This window comes from Phyllobates terribilis, unplaced genomic scaffold (assembly GCF_046119375.1).
Source record: "Phyllobates terribilis strain yellow unplaced genomic scaffold, ASM4611937v1 Scaffold_453__1_contigs__length_1468511, whole genome shotgun sequence".
Taxonomy (NCBI): Eukaryota; Metazoa; Chordata; class Amphibia; order Anura; family Dendrobatidae; genus Phyllobates; species Phyllobates terribilis.
Window position 1 is genome coordinate 1,361,943 of NW_027363213.1, and position 22,871 is coordinate 1,384,813.

General features: G+C 48.9%; 1 protein-coding gene across 1 annotated transcript in view; it reads left to right on the forward strand.

Annotated features, from left to right (window-relative positions):
* Positions 1-6,767: 6,767 nt before the first annotated feature.
* LOC141229037 (uncharacterized) overlaps positions 6,768-22,871 on the forward strand; it is a 74,148-nt gene continuing 58,044 nt past the window's right edge. The window contains exon 1 of the mRNA XM_073667403.1: positions 6,768-6,852. The gene's annotated coding sequence lies outside the window, so the exon portion shown is untranslated. The remainder of the gene's footprint in view (positions 6,853-22,871) is intronic.

Here is a 22,871-nt window from a genome sequence, read left to right on the forward strand (position 1 = left end):
TATCAAAGTTGAAGTAATGCATATAAAAGGGTAGACAAATAGGACCGGGTCCCAACTCCAGACCACAATTTAAGGGTGTGGCATCCCCTTTGTTGAGCTGACTGGTATATATGTAGCTTACCACGGGCCTGGGTGGTCTGGAGTTGGGACCCGGTCCTATTTGTCTACCCTTTTATATGCATTACTTCAACTTTGATATACAGTAAGGTTTTTAATATAGGCAGTATAGGTACCGTCCCAATTTAGGGTCACCTTGCCGCTGGTGGGACGGCTTGTATACTTTTTTTGATCAAAAATAGTTCACTAAGTACCCTATATTTATTATGCAACTTTGCTTTACATTTATATATAATGATGGTAGGGTATGAGATATATTTTTGTCTTTTGTCTTTTGTAGGTTTTGCTTCTTTTTGCTAGTGTGAACATGCTCCTAATTCTTGCATGTCTACCATCTTAGACCTCAGTTCACATTGCTTGGTTTTTTATCTTGTTTGCATTCTGTGCAATTTAAGGGTGTGGCATCCCCTTTGTTGAGCTGACTGGTATATATGTAGCTTACCACGGGCCTGGGTGGTCTGGAGTTGGGACCCGGTCCTATTTGTCTACCCTTTTATATGCATTACTTCAACTTTGATATACAGTAAGGTTTTTAATATAGGCAGTATAGGTACCGTCCCAATTTAGGGTCACCTTGCCGCTGGTGGGACGGCTTGTATACTTTTTTTGATCAAAAATAGTTCACTAAGTACCCTATATTTATTATGCAACTTTGCTTTACATTTATATATAATGATGGTAGGGTATGAGATATATTTTTGTCTTTTGTCTTTTGTAGGTTTTGCTTCTTTTTGCTAGTGTGAACATGCTCCTAATTCTTGCATGTCTACCATCTTAGACCTCAGTTCACATTGCTTGGTTTTTTATCTTGTTTGCATTCTGTGCAATTTAAGGGTGTGGCATCCCCTTTGTTGAGCTGACTGGTATATATGTAGCTTACCACGGGCCTGGGTGGTCTGGAGTTGGGACCCGGTCCTATTTGTCTACCCTTTTATATGCATTACTTCAACTTTGATATACAGTAAGGTTTTTAATATAGGCAGTATAGGTACCGTCCCAATTTAGGGTCACCTTGCCGCTGGTGGGACGGCTTGTATACTTTTTTTGATCAAAAATAGTTCACTAAGTACCCTATATTTATTATGCAACTTTGCTTTACATTTATATATAATGATGGTAGGGTATGAGATATATTTTTGTCTTTTGTCTTTTGTAGGTTTTGCTTCTTTTTGCTAGTGTGAACATGCTCCTAATTCTTGCATGTCTACCATCTTAGACCTCAGTTCACATTGCTTGGTTTTTTATCTTGTTTGCATTCTGTGCAATTTAAGGGTGTGGCATCCCCTTTGTTGAGCTGACTGGTATATATGTAGCTTACCACGGGCCTGGGTGGTCTGGAGTTGGGACCCGGTCCTATTTGTCTACCCTTTTATATGCATTACTTCAACTTTGATATACAGTAAGGTTTTTAATATAGGCAGTATAGGTACCGTCCCAATTTAGGGTCACCTTGCCGCTGGTGGGACGGCTTGTATACTTTTTTCAATGCAATAGATGAGGCTGCAAAAAATCGGCTAATACTAATTTGGCTGGGGCTGCAGGGCCCAATGCTGCAGAAAGGCTCCTCTATCTACTCCTATATAGTGTGTTTGGAACCAATTTAGCTGAATACGGATGGAACCACCACACTAATAGGAGATATCAGGAAAAATTATGAATTGGCAAAAAAGGACAATGTATGAGGCAGTGACACACACTGAGTGCACTACAACCAGACGTGGTTGAAGCACACACTACAGGGTGAGCTGCACTCACACACCAGACCTTGCAGACAGCGGTGAACAGCACAGAGAACTGTGCACTAGCGCTGCAAGGCACAGCGATTTATAAAGTAGCTTGGGTAAAGCAGAATAGACCAAATAGGTAGCTAAAACTGTCCCTCAGAACAACAGCGTCCTATCCCTAACTGAATTCACAGCAGAGTGAGCTCAAAATGGCGGCGGCGGCTTTTATAGCGCATCATGACATCATTTCAGCAGCCAATCACAGCCATGCCATTAGTTAAGATGCCTACATGCCTAACAGGATGTGCCCACACGTCTTAGGATCCTCATTGGCTGAATAAAATGAAAATGGCTCATTGCATTATGGGAACTTCCGATTCCGGTATACGATATTGCAAAAGTATCGGAATTAAGTATCGGAATTCCGATACCACGAATATCGGCCGATACCCGATATTTCCGTATCGGAATGCTCAACACTACTCCCGAGTCTTTGTTAACATGGACCAGAAACAAATTATTTTTGGGAAGTTTTTCAAATGGTCCAACAAATGTTATACATAGAAGTCAATATGGGAATGTGAGATGGTTGGATAAGAATTTTGTTTTTTCTCTAGATAATCCATTTCCTAAGGATTCTAGACTTTACCAATGTTGCGTTTTAACTAAAAATAATTAAAAACAATGCAAAGATGTAAATGTAAATGTTTGGTCAGCAGTAGATAATGTATGTACACAGACAAGGTTTCAACCATCTACTCCTTTCCAAATCAATCAATTCCAATCTAAACCTCTATTAAGGGATGGAGTGTTGATGACTATAGTCTGGACTTTTGATATGTCTAACTTGAAAATCTCATCCAGATATCCCAAATGTCAATCACATCTCATCAACATGGAGATGGAAATAGAACAATGGTTTGGGAAAAGATCTTCAACACATGTTAGAAGTAAGAGGGGGATATTAGAAGGTATTTTGGGGGGGATTAGGAACAGTGGGAAGTTTAATTAATACTATGGACATTCATACACTTAAATCAGATTTGGAAAATATTGGGTATATTGGAGGTAAAGGGGTAAAAATTAAGAAAAGTTTGAATCAACTCCTTGAAAAGATGGTTTTGAACACTGCTGCTGTGTTGGGATCTTCAGTGTCACATCTACAAGATGCTACTTTAGCTCTAATAGAAAGTGAACAGGAATCCCAAGTGGCCAGAGCATGTCTAGAAATTCAGATTGAATACTCCACCAATCTGAAAATGATTGCACAAGCATTGCAAAGTGGAATTACACCTTTAGGAATAATGAGAAATTTGCCTACAGAATATAATTTTGCATTAAATCATACAGATTTGTGGGTAAATACGTGGTTAGGATGTGAACAGAACATTTGTATGGGAACATCACTAATCCCAATATCGGGAAGAGAAGAAACCATGGTTCCTATAACTGTTCTGGGCATTCCTGTTAGTAATACACAATTACTATATTATCTATTACAGTACACAGATTTTGCATTTGATGGTACAAACACTGAACAATTAGACATTTTTTCATGGTTATAGTGGGTACAGAAAGTATTCAGACCCCTTTATATTTTTCACTCTTTGTTTCATTGCAGCCATTTGGTAAATTCTAAAAAGTTCATTTTTTTCTCATTAAAGTCCACTCTGCACCCCATCTTGACTGAAAAAAAAACAGACATGTAGAAATTTTTGCAAATTTATTAGAGTTTGCTCAAAAACACATGAAGGACTCCCAGACTATGAGGAAAAAGATTCTCTGGTCTGATGAGATGAAGATAAAACTTTTTGGTGATAATTCTAAGCGGTATGTGTGGAGAAAACCAGGCACTGCTCATCACCTGCCTAATACAATCCCAACAGTGAAACATGGTGGTGACAGCATCATGCTATGGGGGTGTTTTTCAGCTGTAGGGACAGGATGACTGGTTGCAATCGAAGGAAACATGAATGCGGCCAAGTACAGAGATATCCTGGATGAAAATCTCTTCTAGAGTGCTCTGGAACTCAGACTTGGCCGAAGGTTCACCTTCCAACAAGACAATGACCCTAAGCACACAGCTAAAATAACAAAGGAGTGGCTTCAGAACAACTCTGTGACCATTCTTGACTGGCCCAGCCAGAGCCCTGACCTAAACCCAATTGAGCATCTTTGGAGAGACCTGAAAATGGCTGTCCACCAACGTTTACCATTCATCCTGATGGAACTGGAGAGGATCTGCAAGGAAAAATGGCAGAGGATCCCAAAATGCAGGTGTGAAAAACTTGTTGCATCTTTTCCAAGAAGACTCATGGCTGTACTAGCTGAAAAGGGTGCTTCTACTCAATACTGCGCAAAGGGTCTGAATACTTATGAACATGTGATATTTCATTTTTTCTTTTTTAATAAATTTGCAAAACTGTCTGTATTTCTGTTTTTTTTTCAGTCAAGATGGGGTGCAGAGTGTACTTTAAAAAAATTAACTTTTTAGAATTCTCCAAATGGCTGCAATGAAACAAAGAATTAAAAATGTAAAAGGGTCTGAATACTTTCCGTACCCACTGTACATTTTGTTTCTAAGGTAATGTGTCTACCTGGACAGGATAAAGTCATTTATAACTCATGTTTCCATAATCATACCTCATGTCATGCCAGAGTTGAGAATGTGCACACGATACATGACTTGGTGACCCCAATAAGCTTGAACAAAATTTGTTTCCAAGTTATATCAGAAAATGAAGTTGTTTCTGCATTCTTCTCCTCTTGTGTACATGCTGAAAATCTGACAATAGGTTTATATTGTATTCAGGGAAATGTGAAAAATATCTCCAAGTAGGTAGGAAGTATTAATATTACATCAATAGGGACAAGAAATCTGAAAATCCTTTCAATACAGTTCAATTTGTGCCAAATAAATAATTTTCCTTGGAATATGTGGACAAATGAGATAAAGAAAGACAAAGGTTTGTTAACAAAACAACTAAAAGAAGCTGAAATTGTATTCAGACATCAACAAGGTCATTTAGATGATATTGAACATGAATGGACAAGTATCTCAGGCTCATCTTGGTGGAAAAATCTAGGAAGATCAGTAACTAGTTGGTCACAGTCTTCAGCGAAAATGGCTGCAGGAAATGTATTAACAAATCCGATCATAATCATATTTATTTGGATCTTGCTGTGTATTGTTAATCAGATTTTTATCATGTGTAAAATTAAGAAAATATACAAAAAAATAAAGACAGAAATGAAAAAGGAAGATGATATTTTAAGAGAAATGTTAAAAAGAAAAAATATAACTTTTTGAGTGAATTTTTATTTTTAATTTAGAAGATTTTTGGGAACTCAGATGACATTCAATACAGGTGTCGATACAAGGTTTTCAGAATAAAGAATGAATGTGATACGAATGGTGAGAGAATGAGTTTAGGATTGATTATGATATTTTTTAAATCATAATCGGGGGGACTGTAAAATATTAATTTCTTATGATAGAAAAATATATATACATAAGCTTTAACATGCTTAGGCTCTAACCATGCTTAGATTCAAATATAGACAAAGACTGCAGTTATTCTGGGACCTTGGTAGAAACACCTGTTCAGTTTGTCAAACCTATAGGACTCTTGTCTATATGGGTTATTTGGGTATAACTAATGATCCTTAAAGGTCACTAGCCATATGTTTAAAATATACCAACATGAGGTGATGTGCACGTAGCCAAAATGCGTATGTCACAAGCTACTAGTTTTGTTCTAATATGATAGAAGCTACTAATATATCAGCAAGTCGCCATATTGGGTTATGAAACTGTAAAAATATTCTCCAATGTATGTCTATGAGGCGAGATGGTATATAAGGAGAGCCGGACATGAATGGGGGAGATCACTCATTCCTCGAGTATCTCCAACACGGATCATGCTTCTATACTGGATACGTAAGAACCTATAATTGTTTCCTTTCTCTCTTCTAACCTGATTCTTCTTTTTGCGTGCTATGAACTATATTTCTTCATTTTTGTAATCACTTTTGAATGAACATTAAATAAGCTTTTGTTTTATCCACACAATTCAAGATTGTTTTCCTCTCTATTCTCACCGTACTCTTACCTAAAGTAAGGAAGTGTTAGTTTTCCTAACACCAACCAACAACCTTTTCACACTGCTCTGGCTTCAAGAGTGGTATTACGCGGCCCCCTAGAAATTGGGACAGGAAGGTAGTTTGACATGATGTGGGTGCCTGTTGTGCTCCCTCAGCAGGCTCAGTTTCATGTTGCCCACGGCCTCGGCGTGCATGTCCACTTCCCCCTCCCTTGTCACGCGCCTTGCCCATTTTAAATGGAGTTTAATATTTGTCACGTTGCCAAAAATGTCTGTATTATTACCGCTGTAATATAGGATCACGTCTGACCTGGGAGTCAGAGATGCTTCCAGTGGTCTTCCCCATGCTGTTCCCAAGTCTTTTCAGCACTGTATGGATGTGTCTGATCATATCTCACACACCACATGGCCAGATAAGGTTGTAAAATGTTATTTACTGGTGAATGTATTTTTCACAGTTGAAAGCAATGCAAAAGTGCAAAAATGCATCAAAAACGCTGTGTGTGAACATAGCTGAAGGTGTGGAGGAGTATTTTTGTTTTTGGTTATTTATTTTGCCTTATATACAAGCCATTAACCTGGAAAGGATGTTCCTTAACATATTTCCCAGGAAAATCCATTTTGGTTTCATTTTTGTATGTTTTATTGTGAGTCCGTAAAAGTGGCGTAATACTCTGACAACGTTGTTGACAGCAGTGAGCGGCTCTGCTACATCCACACTGTAAACCCCTCCTGACCCCACACATAAATTTCAGCTCATCCAGCACCATGACAACCAGCACAGCAGAGTCCTGCATCCACTGAGGCCCCTGATCATGTGACCCCTGACTCCTCCCCTCCTGTGACCTCATCACAGGTCCTGTGCGCACAGAACAGCCATATATTTGGTGGCGGCTCTGCAGGTGGAGGTATGTGGAGATCCCCCATTACTGGGCGCAGGGGGCATTAACCCCTTCAGCACGGAGACTCTTTTGGGGTCTTGTGTTGCCCCTTTATAAGAATCATAAGGTTTTGTTCTGTTTCCTGTAATAGATACATACGACCCAACTATGGAGACAGGAAGGGAGGAAACATATTGTTCTCATAGTACAGGACCCCGTTACTGGCCCCACAGTGTAATGCCCCCATTATTCCCCTTATGCAGGATGTATGATGCCCCCCACAGTGTAATGCTCCCATTATGCCCCTTATGCAGTATGTATGATGCCCCCACACAGTGTAATGCCCCCATTATGCCCCTTATGCAGTATGTATGATGCCCCCACACAGTGTAATGCCCCCATTATGCCCCTTATGCAGGATGTATGATGCCCCCACACAGTGTAATGCCCCCATTATGCCCCTTATGCAGGATGTATGATGCCCCCACACAGTGTAATGCCCCCATTATGCCCCTTATGCAGGATGTATGATGCCCCCACACAGTGTAATGCCCCCATTATGCCCCTTATGCAGTATATATGATGCCCCCACATAGTATAATGTTCCCACAGTACCGCCTGAGGTAATGCAGTTGGAATAAGTCCTCTGGAATTTGTTTTCCCTCTGCCTGCTCCCCTCCATGTATACCCTCGAGCATGTATACATGCATGTAGGGGAGCAGGCTTTACTAGATATCGAGGCTTTGTACAGTAATATACCGCATGAGGATGATATCAGAGGAGTAAGACATTTCTTGAAATCGAGATCAATAGAGTGTAGCAGAAATAATGACTTCATGGAGAATCTTCTTAAATACACTCTTGTTCATAAGTTCTTTCTTTTTGACAGGAAGTTCTTCACCAGCTCAGGGGTACTGCGATGGGGAGCCCCTGTGCCCCATCATATGCTAATCTAGGTTTGAGCTGATGGGAGGAAACCACAATATTCAGGGATGATTATAAGTGGTGGCATCCATATATTGGGGTATGGTATAGATATATTCAGGACAATTTTATCTTCTGGTCAGAGACGAGTGAACAATTTCTTGAATTTGTCAGGGAAATCAACATCAATAGAGTGGGCCTTAGATTTACATCAGAGGTTAATTATAACCAGTTGCCTTTCCTGGATGTACTAATCAAGAAATAACGGGATGGGACCCTAGGGACACTCATCTACCCTAAACCTACAAGCACTAATAAACTATTGAAGTGGGATAGTCACCACCCCATCCCCCAAAAAAAGGAATACCCAAGGGACAATTTTTACAGTTGAGAAGGAACTGTTCTAATGTCACAGATTTTAATATACAGGCAATAGACATGAACACCAAATTCAAGGAAAAAGGTATCCACAATACATTTTGAATTTCACACAGTTGTTTGCAGAAAAACGGGAGAGACAGACACTCCTCCATACCTAACCAAGAGAGCAAGAAAAAGATGGGATAACACAAGTAATAGGAACTTGTGACAATCAGAGTGACCGTATCTTTAATATCCTCAGAAAACACTGGGATATACTTGTGGTGGACCCGGACCTGAGGGTGCTGTGTGATCTACTCTCACAATAACTTTCAGAAAGGGTCGTTCAATTAGGGACCGTTTAGTGCATAGTTTCTATAAAAAACCTGCACCCAAGGGGACTTGCTTAGATAGAAGAGTTTGCGGTTTCTTTATATGTGGAGAACGTTGTACATGTAATTGGATGAGACCATGCAAATCTTTCTCGAGTTCCTCCTTTTTCTAGAAGGACTATTCCAACTGTAAAACCTCAGGACTTGCATATATGGCCACTTGCACCTGCCCCCTAGATTATGTATGCACGACCAAGAGTTAGTTAGTTAGGAGGGTGGGGGAGAGGGGCATTTGCGCGATACACGCCATGGTCAGGACATCCCATTAGCGAGACTCATGAACAGTGTACATAGATGTGAAACCGGAGACATCTCCTTTTGTATCATTGAGATGGTTAATCCCAACGTGAGAGGAGGTGATCACAATAGATGTATCCTCAAAAAGGAAAGTGAGTGGATTTTTAGACATTATTCACTAGCCACTAAGTGACTCAATGAGCAAATTTCCTATGCCTCTTTTGTGTGAATACAGCCCCATTCTGGATTACATTTTTGGATTTTATACTCTACCCATTGCTACTCAGTTCCCTGTGAATGAGGTTCACATATTGTTTTACTTCATCGAGATATCTGAGCTTCTATATCAGAATTATTTCTTATCAGTTATATCCCATGTAACGGGTCTGGGAGGTGGAACCACAGAGCAACTATACAAAGGGGCAGTCCTTGTAAGGAAGCGGGTGACACCCAGGGAAGGCGGGCAGGTAGTCACGGCAAGTGACAGGGACAGTCTCTGGGTAGAAGGGCAGGTAGTCACGGCAAGTGACAGGGACAGTCTCTGGGTAGAAGGACAGCAGGCAGGTGGCTGGTGAGCGCTTCCAGGTGAGCGGGCGAGAGTCTCTGGACAGGCAGGTGGTCACGGCAAGTGACGGCAGAACCTCCAGGTAGACTAGCAGACAGGTAGCAGGTGGATGCTCCCAGGTGAGCGGGCAAGAGTCTCTGGACAGGCAGGTGGTCACGGCAAGTGACGGCAGAGCCTCCAGGTAGACTAGCAGACAGGTAGCAGGTGGACGCTCCCAGGTGAGCGGGCAAGAGTCTCTGGACAGGCAGGTGGTCACGGCAAGTGACGGCAGAACCTCCAGGTAGGCTAGCAGGCAGGTAGCAGGTGAGCGCTCCCAGGTGAGCGGGCAAGAGTCTCTGGACAGGCAGGTGGTCACGGCAAGTGACGGCAGAGCCTCCAGGTAGGCTAGCAGGCAGGTAGCAGGTGAGCGCTCCCAGGTGAGCGGGCAAGAGTCTCTGGACAGGCAGGTGGTCACGGCAAGTGACGGCGGAGCCTCCAGGTAGGCTAACAGGCAGGTAGCAGGTGAGCGCTCCCAGGTGAGCGGACAGGCTGGTCCATAGACAGACTGACAGGTGTCGGAACGCAGACCGTCGGACCGCAGGCTTGCAAGCAGGTAAGCGGATATCAGACAGGTATCAAGCAGGTATCTGGCAGGTGACTGGCAGGTAACAGGCAGGAATCTGGCAGGTGACTGGCAGGTAACAAGCAGGAATCTGGCAGGTGACTGGCAGGTAACTGGTAACGGGACCTGAGGGCTGAAGCAGAGTGAAGGCTTTGCAACAACATTGCTCGGGCACCTCCATCTTGGAGGAGGTGCCTTATATATGGAGAGGTCCTCCGGCCATTGGCCGGGGACTCCTTAGAGCGGCGCGCGCGGCCCCTTTAAGAGAGGGGGAGCGCGCACACGCGCCCTAAGCACAGTGACCAGGGGAGGAGCGCGCGCTGCCAGCAGAGCGGGAGGAAGACGCCGGGCACGGAGCAGAGAGGTGAGAGGAACAGCGTCCCTGCCTAGCAGGAGGCAGGGACGCCGACGCTACAGTACCCCCCCCTTTAGGCCCCCCCTTTTTTAGGCCAGACAGAAATTTACCAAGGATGAGAGGGGCATGTATGTTCTCCCGGGGCTCCCATGTTCTCTCCTCAGGACCAAACCCCTTCCAATCTACTAGAAAAAAGGTCTTTCCTCTTACCCTTTTGGTGGCCAGAATGTTCTCTACCTCAAACTCGTTTTCAGCGGAAACCGGAGCAGGAGGCGTACCTGTAGACTTGGAAAAAGAGTTAAGTACCACGGGTTTGAGGAGAGATACATGGAAGGAGTTAGGGATCCGCAAGTTGGCCGGAAGTTTCAATTTATAGGCCACCGGGTTGATCTGTTTGATAACCTCCAGTGGGCCGATGAACCGAGGCCCTAACTTGTAGGAAGGAATCTTGAGCCGGACATACTTGGACGAGAGCCAGACTTTATCTCAGGATGGAATTGTGGAGGATCCAGGCGTTTTTTGTCAGCGTGTTTTTTCATCCGCTCGGATGACTGAAGGAGTGCGGATCAGGTACTCTGCCAAATGGAGGAAAATTTGCTAACGAGAGATTCCGCAGCCGGATTGTCCACCGAGGTGGAGACGGGAAATGGGATCCGAGGATGCTGACCGAAGACTACAAAAAACGGGGATTTGGAGGAAGATTCGCTCTCGTGATTATTGTAAGAGAATTCGGCCCATGGTAGGAGATCCACCCAGTCTGAATGGTGGGCATTAACGAAGTGCCGGAGGTAACTGGTCAGGATCTGATTGATCCGCTCCACTTGACCATTGGACTGTGGGTGGTAAGCGGAGGAGAAGTCCAGGGTGACGTCTAGCAGCTTACATGTGGCTCTCCAGAAGCGTGAGGTGAACTGAACCCCACGATCCGACACGATGTGGAGGGGCAGGCCATGGAGACGGAAGATGTGGCGGATAAAGTCTTTAGCCAGCTCGGGTGCAGACGGGAAGCCTGGCAGGGGAATGAAATGAGCCATTTTGGAAAAGCGGTCAGCGACCACCCAAATGACCGTACAACCGGCAGAGACAGGGAGATCTGTTATGAAGTCCATAGCTATATGCTGCCAGGGGGCAGCAGTTACTGGAAGAGGAAGAAGGCGACCAGCTGGCAGGTGTCTCGGAACCTTGTTGCGGGCGCAGGACACACAGGCAGAAACAAAGTCTATTACGTCCTTGTGCAGGGTAGGCCACCAGTAGAGCCGGGTAATAAGCTGGAGGGTCTTTTTCTGACCGGCGTGGCCAGCTAGCTTAGACGAGTGACCCCAGTGTAGGATCTTCTCCCGATCAGGTACCGTTACGAACGTCTTACCGGGAGGGAGACGATTTAGACTCACGGGGGCCACCTGCATTACTCTGGCGGGATCGATGATGTGTTTAGGCTCCTCCTCAAGATCAGACACCAGGAAGGATCGGGACAAGACGTCAGCTTTGATGTTTTTGTCAGCCGGGCGAAAATGAAGAACGAAATCAAAGCGGGCAAAAAACAAGGACCACCGGGCTTGGCGCGGGTTAAGTCTCTGGGCGTTCTGGAGATAGGCCAAGTTCTTGTGGTCTGTGTAAATTATTACCGGGTGAAGAGCCCCCTCGAGCAGGTAATGCCACTCCTCCAGTGCCAGCTTAATGGCCAATAATTCTCGGTCTCCTATAGAATAATTGCGCTCAGAAGAGGAGAAGAGTTTGGAGAAAAAGCCGCAGGTTACCATTCTTACGGAAGATGATTTTTGGGTAAGTACCGCCCCGGCTCCGGAGGAGGAAGCGTCAACTTCTAGGAAGAATTGTTTGTTGCCGTCCGGACGATGCAGCACCGGGGCGGAGGAGAAAGCCTGTTTTAAGGAAAGAAAGGCTTCCTCTGCTTCGGGCGGCCATTCTCTGGGATTAGTACCCTTACGGGTGAGCGCAGAGATAGGGGCAGTCCGGGAAGAGTAGTGCGGTATGAAGAGGCGGTAATAGTTGGCGAAGCCCAGGAACCGCTGAATAGCCTTCAACCCCTCTGGTCGGGGCCACTTCTGGATGGCAGACAGTTTCTCAGGATCCATTTGTAGGCCGGTCTGAGAGATTATGTAGCCCAGAAATGGAAGAGAGGTCTGCTCAAAGATGCACTTCTCATATTTAGCGTAGAGGTGGTTCTGCCTGAGCCTGAGCAGGGCCTGACGAACATCCCTCGGGTGAGTAGGAAGGTCCGGAGAGAAGACCAAGATGTCGTCCAGGTACACAACCACGCAGGAGTAGAGAAGGTCACGGAAGATGTCATTGACCAACTCTTGAAAGATGGCAGGAGCGTTACAGAGACCGAAGGGCATTACAAGGTACTCATAGTGGCCGTCCCGGGTGTTGAATGCCGTCTTCCACTCATCCCCCTGACGGATACGGACCAGGTTATACGCCCCACGGAGATCCAGTTTGGTGAAGATTCTAGCCCCCCTCAGACGGTCAAATAATTCAGCAATGAGCGGGAGGGGGTATTTATTCTTCACTGCAATCTGGTTAAGGCCTCTATAATCTATACATGGACGGAGTGAGCCGTCCTTCTTTTTGACGAAGAAGAAGCCTGCTCCCGCCGGGGAGGTAGATTTCCGAATAAATCCCCGGGCCAGATTCTCCTCAATATATTCTGACATGGACGGGGTCTCTGCAGCGGACAAAGGGTAGATACGCCCACGGGGAGGAGTAGAGCCGGGTATCAAGTCGATCGGGCAGTCGTATGGTCTATGAGGGGGTAATGTCTCTGCTTCTTTTTTATTGAAGACATCCGCATAAGACCAATAGGGAACCGGTAGACCGGGTAGATTGACTGGGGTAGGAGAAGGACGAGCAGGATGAACGGGAACTAGACAAGTCTTATGGCAGTCCTGTCCCCAGCGAAGGACTTCTCCGGTCTGCCATTCAAGCACGGGTGCATGTTTCTGGAGCCAAGGTAGGCCTAGCAAGAGTGCGTGAGAGAGTCCAGGCAGAACATGAAAGGAGATGCTCTCAGAATGCAGCATTCCCACCTGTAGAGTTAGAGATTCGGTGATGAGTTGGATGGGATGTGGTAAGAGGCCCCCATCCACGGCGGCCACAGATAAAGGTACGGCCAGAGGTTTGGTGGGAATACGGTATTTTTCTACCAGGGATTGAGAGATGAGATTTCCAGCAGCTCCTGAGTCAAGTTGAGCCAGTTCAAAATAGCGGTTCTCTCCGCAGATGATAGAGACTGACAGCATCAGGGATGGAGAGGGTTTACTTTTCTCTAGGGCGACCTCTCTGAGCGATCCTAGACACAGGCGTTTCCCGACCTCTCTGGGCAGGAACGGAACCGGTGCTCCTTACTGCCACAGTAGAAGCAGCTCCCCTCGGCACGGCGTAAGTCTTGACGGGTTTTGACCATCTTGGTCTGGTCGACCTGCATAGGTTCAGGTGAGTGTGCCTGGGGAGTAACGGAGGGAGTGACGGGTTTCTGGAAGGTAGGGGCTAGACGTGGAAACCTCCTCTCACGGGTGACCTCTTTGGCGCGCTCCTGGAACCGGATGTCAAGTGTTATTAAGTCGTCGAGAGTGGTAGGAATGTCCCGACCGGCGAGTTCATCTTTAATACGGCCGGACAGACCCTCCCAGAAGACAGACACCAGGGCGTCATTATCCCAGGCCAGCTCCGAAGCAAGGGTACGGAACCGTATGGCATATTGACCCACAGTGAGATTTCCTTGATGGAGGCGTAGCAGAGATGATGCGGATGAGGTCTTCCGTCCGGGTTCGTCGAAGACTTTCCGGAAAGCCGTGAGAAAGGCTGGCAGGTCGGACACCAGGGGTCTCCTCTCTCCCATAGAGGATTTAGCCAAGCCAGTGCCTCCCCCGTGAGATGGGACATAAAGAAGGCTACTTTGGCCCGGTCGGAGATAAACTGGTGGGACAGGAGTTCAAAGTGCAGGGTGCACTGGTTTATGAAGCCCCGAGCTTGAGCGGGATCGCCTCCAAAGCGAGGAGGTGCAGAAAGCCGGGGTCCGGGGCAGGATACCATGGTATTGGTGGGCAGCGGCGCTGCCGGGTTGCGAGTCATGACACTAGCGGTGGTTGCTGGTGGAGCAGTCAGAGTGTCCAGGCGAGAGTTGACATTCCGCAGGTGACTCAGGATGGACTCCTGTTGGGACCTCTGCTGGGACAGTTCATGACATAGGTCCGAGAGCGAGGGAGCTTGGGTGCCACCGGGTTCCATGGCCCGAGCAAACTGTAACGGGTCTGGGAGGTGGAACCACAGAGCAACTATACAAAGGGGCAGTCCTTGTAAGGAAGCGGGTGACACCCAGGGAAGGCGGGCAGGTAGTCACGGCAAGTGACAGGGACAGTCTCTGGGTAGAAGGGCAGGTAGTCACGGCAAGTGACAGGGACAGTCTCTGGGTAGAAGTACAGCAGGCAGGTGGCTGGTGAGCGCTCCCAGGTGAGCGGGCAGGAGTCTCTGGACAGGCAGGTAGTCACGGCAAGTGACGGCAGAACCTCCAGGTAGACTAGCAGACAGGTAGCAGGTGGATGCTCCCAGGTGAGTGGGCAAGAGTCTCTGGACAGGCAGGTGGTCACGGCAAGTGACGGCAGCGCCTCCAGGTAGACTAGCAGACAGGTAGCAGGTGGACGCTCCCAGGTGAGCGGGCAAGAGTCTCTAGACAGGCAGGTGGTCACGGCAAGTGACGGCAGAACCTCCAGGTAGGCTAGCAGGCAGGTAGCAGGTGGACGCTCCCAGGTGAGCGGGCAAGAGTCTCTGGACAGGCAGGTGGTCACTGCAAGTGACGGCAGAGCCTCCAGGTAGGCTAGCAGGCAGGTAGCAGGTGTGCGCTCCCAGGTGAGCAGGCAAGAGTCTCTGGACAGGCAGGTGGTCACGGCAAGTGACGGCAGAGCCTCCAGGTAGGCTAGTAGGCAGGTAGCAGGTGAGCGCTCCCAGGTGAGCGGACAGGCTGGTCCATAGACAGACTGACAGGTGTCGGAACGCAGACCGTCGGACCGCAGGCTTGCAAGCAGGTAAGCGGATATCAGGCAGGTATCAAGCAGGTATCTGGCAGGTGACTGGCAGGTAACAGGCAGGAATCTGGCAGGTGACTGGCAGGTAACAAGCAGGAATCTGGCAGGTAACTGGTAACGGGACCTGAGGGCTGAAGCAGAGTGAAGGCTTTGCAACAACATTGCTCGGGCACCTCCATCTTGGAGGAGGTGCCTTATATATGGAGAGGTCCTCCGGCCATTGGCCGGGGACTCCTTAGAGCGGCGTGCGCGGCCTCTTTAAGAGAGGGGGAGCGCGCGCGCGCCCTAAGCACGGTGACCGGGGAGGAGCGCGCGCTGCCAGCAGAGCGGGAGGAAGACGCCGGGCACGGAGCGGAGAGGTGAGGGGAACAGCGTCCCTGCCTAGCAGGAGGCAGGGACGCCGACGCTACATCCCACTTATACTATTTAGTAACTAACAAGTGTGGTGTTCCTCGTGTATCTCTAATTATGCAATAGGGGTGAAATTTGGCCATTTAGGAATATTTTGTGGGCCACCATCCCATATTTTATGAAGTGATAAAGTAGATCTACATGCCTATTGCATGATGGGAGGATGTGAAATACTTGTTTTTAGTCTCCCTTGACGCTGATCTCAGATAGAGGACTTTTCTATATTGCTGGAACGCAACCCAAATTCATTATGTGCTCCGGAGTGGAACGCATGCACAGTCGTACATAGGAGACTGTAATGCTCTCCGGCATAGAATACACACATCCAGGTGTGCACAATCGCTGACAATGACCCTAGATGCGCTCTGGCATGGAGTGCATAACTACAGGCATGCGCAGTCACGGGTATGAGTGGCGCGGCGGCAATCAGTTTATCTGGCGTTTCAGTGTAAAGTGCGTCACTTCCAGACATGCACACTAGGTGATGGACATTATAGGACCTCTAGCTCATGAGAAGTAGCACAGACGCTGTACATTATTGTAGACAGACTCCATTCTATATGTCCTGTGACAATTCACCTCTAGGAATGGGAATGGGTCTCCTAGTCTGGGGAGGGGTTTTGGATGAAGTGGGATATTTATACATGGACACCTGGCTATTAGGCACACTATGTTGAACATCATGAATTATCATCCCTGTATCAAGCCTCTTGATGAACCTGTTGGATAAACGCATTGAGGCAGATTATTGAAACATTCTCTGATGACTATCATACCCTTTCCTTTATATATACCTTGAGACATATCTGATCCTATTTAATGTATCAGTGTATTTTTTTGATATATATATCAGAGTTAACCAGGGCATCTGACGGACAGCCATCAGTGAGCAGAGGTGCCATTGTTGTTCCTTAGAGTGCCAACCTGCGCGGTTGGGCAGTATCAGCTTTGTTTAGGTACAGGATAGGGTAAGGTAGTGACTGTATCAATTATTCAGCAGCATCATTGCTTACATCTGTTTATATACATCCACAACAAGCCATCGGGTTCCCTCTCCTTCCCCATCATCACAATTTCAGCGACATCCACATTCCCATGACGGTGATACCATTGAATAGAATAGTGAATCAGGAGTTGAAAGCTCCCTGATCCACCATTCAGCCTTCGCCTGTGAGTCTGAGACTCCGTGCACAGCAGGCACAAAGACGTCACTACATCACGGCTGTATTGTGGAGACTCAGTTTGACCAAGGTTTCTGACCTTAATTAGCCGCTGTGATTTTGCTGCCAAGAGATGCAGAAACGTTGCCGAAATTTCTGCAGCAAATACTCAATGTGCGCACATACCTTAGGGTTATGGCTTGTTCACTATCATCATAAGGAAAGGCCAGGTGATGCAAATTTCCCAGATTTATAAAAACCTCCTCTAACCTTGTGCCATTAAAACGCAGCCTTGGGTTCTTCTAAACAGCTGCCTAGCACTCTGAAAATGAAAATGGTGGAGGCCACAAAGCAGGAGAAGGCTATAAGAAGATAGCAAAGCGTTTTCAATTTACCCTTTGTTACAGGGCGGTATTCCGTATATTAATCATTAATGCCAGCCTTGACCATCAGTAACCAATATCCGGCTAATACCTCACATGTTACGTACTCTGATTCCCTTGCTATAAACTATACTGAACGGCGACTAACTGAGATGAAGCCGTGTATCAATGAAAGATATTTATTACACACAAGTCTTCAGTTATTATACTACTAATTACCGCACTAACACAGTACACAATAATAATATATAATTAGCCCCACAATAACCTAATTATACTTCCCACCCACTTACCTAAAAAAATACATACATTAATAAGAGTCCACCGCCCATCACTAACTATCCCTACGGAGAACAAGGGGTTAATAGCAGCGATATTTAGCAGAGTCCAGGTGCTGTGAGGCTGAAGATCCTGCTTGAGGGTGACCACAGTTGCTTGATGGTAGGAGAGGGGGTGCTGCAGCCATAAGGAACGCTGGGGTCGTGTGGGGTGAAGAGAGGCAGAAGATCAGGTCAGAAGGTGAGCAGCAGAGTGTGACAGGCTGCCCACTGCGGCACATAGGGAGGACATGGAGAGAGGAGGAGGGGGCCATGGATGAAGGGGCTGCTGTGGAGTACAGTGCAGGACGGGAGCAGGGCTGAGGCTGGAGAGCAGAGGAGATGAAGGGACTGCGGGCAAAGGATGACACAGAGAGGAGGAGGGGGCAGGGCCGGCGTCAGCACCCGGCGTACCCGGGCAAGTGCCGGGGCCCTGGAAAATCAGAGGGGCCCACCGCCCACTCACTGTCGGGGCCCTGGCCGCTTCCTCGGCACCTGTTCAGGGACGCAGGCGCTGCTTGATTGCCGGCACTCCCCCCAGACACGGCCGCGCGCTGTCCGGCTGTGTCTGCTAGTAATGACGCGGCAGGGTCGACGGCACTGCACCTTTAATTGTGCTTGTGTGTCGCCCCTGCCGCGTCATTACTAGCAGACACAGCCGGACAGCGCGCGGCCATGTCGGGGGGAGTGCCAGCAATCAAACACCGTCGGAGCGGAGGTCCTGCACAGATGGGCGGGAGGGGCCCGGACCCGACCGCAAGTGGGCCCCTCTGATGTTCCAGGGCCATGAAGTCTGTGACACGCCGGGGGCCCTACACTGCCCCATACCTGAGGAGCTGCTGGACAGGACACTGGACCGGGGACAGGTGAGTGAGGCTTCCCCAATCCCCATATTAAAAATATTTGCAATGGGTCTGTGTGAGTGCATCTATGTGAATGTCAGTGTGTATGACTGTGTATATATATTTGTCTGTTTTATATATGTCTTTAAGAATTTTTGTAAAAATGTGTGTATGTCTGTATGTGTACATATCTGTGTACCGTGTGTGTGTGCGTGCATGTGTCTGCGTACCGTGTGTGCGTGCATGTGTCTGCGTACCGTGTGTGCGTGCATGTGTCTGCGTACCGTGTGTGCGTGCATGTGTCTGCGTACCGTGTGTGCGTGCATATGTCTGCGTACCGTGTGTGCGTGCATATGTCTGCGTACCGTGTGTGCATGCATATGTCTGTGTACCGTGTGTGCGTGCATATGTCTGTGTACCGTGTGTGCGTGCATATGTCTGTGTACCGTGTGTGCGTGCATATGTCTGTGTACCGTGTGTGCGTGCATATGTCTGTGTACCGTGTGTGCGTGCATATGTCTGTGTACCGTGTGTGCGTGCATATGTCTGCGTACCGTGTGTGCGTGCATATGTCTGCGTACCGTGTGTGCGTGCATATGTCTGCGTACCGTTTGTGCGTGGATATGTCTGCGTACCGTGTGTGCGTGCATATGTCTGCGTACCGTGTGTGCGTGCATATGTCTGCGTACCGTGTGTGCGCGTGTCTGCATATGTGAAGGATGAGGGGGCAGGCTGGGCCCTGTGTACTATATATATATATATATATATATTTCTCCGCCGTATCTCTGCATCATGAATCGTGGTATGTGTTAAAAGGGCCCACTGAGACTCTTTCGCCCGGGGCCCAGAAAAACCTGGAGCCGGCCCTGGGAGGGGGCCATGGATGAAGGGGCTGCTGCGGAGTACAATGCAGGACGGGAGCAGGGCTGAGGCTGGAGAGCAGAGGAGATGAAGGGACTGCGGGCAAAGGATGACACAGAGAGGAGGAGAGGGCCATGGATGAAGGGGCTGCTGCGGAGTACAATGCAGGATGGGAGCAGGGCTGAGGCTGGAGAGCAGAGGAAATGAAGGGACTGCGGGCAGAGGATGACACAGAGAGGAGGAGTGGGCCATGGATGAAGGGGCTGCTACTTAGTACAGTGCACGATGGGTGCAGGGCTGAGGCTGGAGAGCAGAGGAGATGAAGGGACTGCGGGCAGAGGATGACACAGAGAGGAGGAGGGGGCCATGGATGAAGGGGCTGCTGCGGAGTACAGTGCAGGACAGGAGCAGGGCTGAGGCTGGAGAGCAGAGGAGATGAAGGGACTGTGGGCAAAGGATGACACAGAGAGGAGGAGCGGAACATGGATGAAGGGGCTGCTGCGGAGTACAGTGCAGGACGGGAGCAGGGCTGAAGCTGGAGAGCAGAGGAGATGAAGGGACTGCGTGCAAAGGATGACACAGAGAGGAGGAGGAGGCCATGGATGAAGGGGCTGCTGCGGAGTACAGTGCAGGACGGGAGCAGGGCTGAGGCTGGAGAGCAGAGGAGATGAAGGGACTGCGGACAAAGGATGACACAGAGAGGAGGAGGAGGCCATGGATGAAGGGGCTGCTGCGGAGTACAGTGCAGGACGGGAGCAGGGCTGAGGCTGGAGAGCAGAGGAGATGAAGGGACTGCAGGCAGAGGATGACACAGAGAGGAGGAGCGGAACATGGATGAAGGGGCTGCTGCGGAGTACAGTGCAGGACGGGAGCAGGGCTGAGGCTGGAGAGCAGAGGAGATGAAGGGACTGCGGGCAAAGGATGACACGTGGAGCTAGAGAGGAACAGAAGCAGGTCAGGTGGAGGCCGGCAGGGAAGTAGAAGAGTAGAGCGTGCAAGCACTGCAGTTCTGCCATAACCTCTGCCCTCCTCCTGGCGTGCATGTGACGCGCCCCCTGGGCCAGTGCTGTAGGGGATACCCGGAGCCGGATCTCGATGGGGGTAGTAGTCCTTGTGGCGGTGACCCGGTCCGTGCCCAGGGTGTCAAACTAAGTGGCAGTCTATGGCAGTAGATGTTAACTTGATTGTCGACTACGCCACCCGTTGAGTGCGGCTTTGAAGCCGCCGCTGCAGAGCAGTCCGCTGAGGCCGGTGGTATATGTGCAGCAGGGATGGTATAACCCCCAACGGGAGGGGTATGGCCTCAGGGCAGCAGGTGTAGATGGTGGGGGTTGTGACGGTGCAGTAAGAAGACTCTGAGTCGGGAGATGCAGTTCAGGGTTTTTACTTACTGGTGTTCTTTTAGTCACTCTGGCCTTGAGTGACCACCCGAGCCGTGCTGCGTCGACCAGGTCCTGGACTCGGCCAACCCCCAGGCAATTCCGGAGCGTGATTCTGAGCTCCTTTCTGACTCTCCCTTCCTCTGGCCGTTCCCACCAGGGATCCACTTTTGGCCGGCTCCCTCGGGTCTCTTGGTGGTCAACCCTCCTCTGGGCTCCCTGACCCTATACTTGGTGTGCCTTTCTAGTGGATTTGGTGAGGGTCGTGGCAGATCCTGACCACGACCTCCGGTTCCTGGCTAAGGTTTGTTTTGGCCTCTGCCAGCTTGGGATCCGGTACCCTTGTCCGCCAACCCTTCACCCTTCTGTCCTTATTCTGGGATCTTGGGGTTCTCTTCTTGTTTCCTCTCTGGGTCCTTCCTACTCCTCTCTCTCTCTCTGCAGGCTCTGTTCTGGAGCTGGGCCCAGCCGGAGCCACGGCTCCCTGTCAGCCCTCCTGGCCGAGCTCCTCTGCTCTGCTCAGGCTCTCCTAGACTCTTCTTCTCCCAGACTCTTCTTCTCCCTGCAACTAGATGGTGCCCACCTTATATATTCCCTCTATGTGTGAGCTCAGGTGACCAGCACCCAATGAGCTCCTATCTTTACCCAGACTACTCCCCCTATCTGCCCCTACACTACTGGGATGTTCCACCCCCCTCCCACTCCAGCCAGGGACAGACGCTGTCGTACCTGCACATATACTGGTGGGAGTACCGTCGTTCTGTCCCCCGGAAATGGGATGTATGTAGTGCATGCAGCCTACTAGCTCAGTTCCACACTCCATCCTTACCCGGGAGTGGAATACCACACCTCTGGCTTGAGGTGTAATACCCCTGTAGCAGCCGAGTCCTCAGGGTGCTACATTCCCCCCTGGTAAACCACAGCACGTCCTCGGGCTGTAAAGGAATAAAAACATCCACAAACATACAAATTTTTTTTCAAAAACATCATAAACATACAAAACACTATATATATCATCAGCATAAAACTTTTCATATAAAACTTTTCATAGTAAACATTCTTGTTCCTCCGGCCACGGTGCAACTTGCGACCGGGTAAAGTGCAACAGTCTCTTCAAGAAAAACACAGCTTTCCTATAAAACCAGTAGGGGGCGCCTTAGAAAGCGCAACTATATACAAGGGGAGGTATGGCCGCTCTCAGTCCTCGACCAGTGGGATTAAGGAAGGAATGACCGCTCTCAGTCCTCGGTCAGTGGGAAGAAGGAACATACGGGTAACAGTTTAATTTGCTGGTCCCAACGGGGACTATAATGGTAACAGTTCCTGTACCCCGACGGGTAACTATGCACAGTTCTTTTTACCGTACTCTAGTAACGGCGTCCTCCTGATGCTTCCTCCCTGTACTCCTCAGACCCGTCCGGGTCCTCTTGCTCCTCCTGACACCTCAGCTCTTCCTCTGTCAAACGGTGTACATGAAGGGCATAGGGTCCTTTGGCACATTGGTGCCGGGTGAATGTGACCTCGTCACCCAGGTATAGGTCACGACCTCTGTGTCCCTCCGGTAGGTGGGACTCGACATCTCTTCTGGTCACGAAGACGTCGCCGGGGGTGTGATGATCTCTGATGAAGCCCCAACCGTGCTGCAACTGGAATTTAATTACAGTCCCGGTGGCACGGGGACCGTGGGCTGCACGGGGGTTCCTTCGGGTCCGGCTCTTTTGTTCTGCACTTTTTATTTGCAGCCGCTGCTCACGGACCCGCCTCTCTCTTCGTTCTCGGTCAAAGACGTCCAACTGCTGGCGGCAGCACTCCGCACGCTCAGCTGCGTCCGCCCGGGTCTCCTGAGTGAACCCGATGAGGTCTCCTCCTGCGGGGTCCCACTCGAACTGCGCCTCCTCTATCGAGAGCGGGGTCATCTTGACGGGCGCCGGAGCCGGGATCAGGGGCTCATCCAGGGGTCTTTCTTTCCGGAGTCGGGGCTGGTGGTACTCCGGTGGCCACACAAAGGGCTGCCCATCCGGGCAAGTGTGCTGGGCAAATAGGTCTTCACCCAGGTGTGGCGCTGTGGACGTTGAGAGCGCGGTGGTGGTGGCGGCGCCCGGGTTCACCAGGCCTTGCGACCAGGCTTGGGGCACCCTGAATGTAAAGGGCACCGTGAAGACGGCGGCGCCCGGGGTTACTTGGCCCAGCGACCAGGCCGGTGGCTCAGTGGGGGTG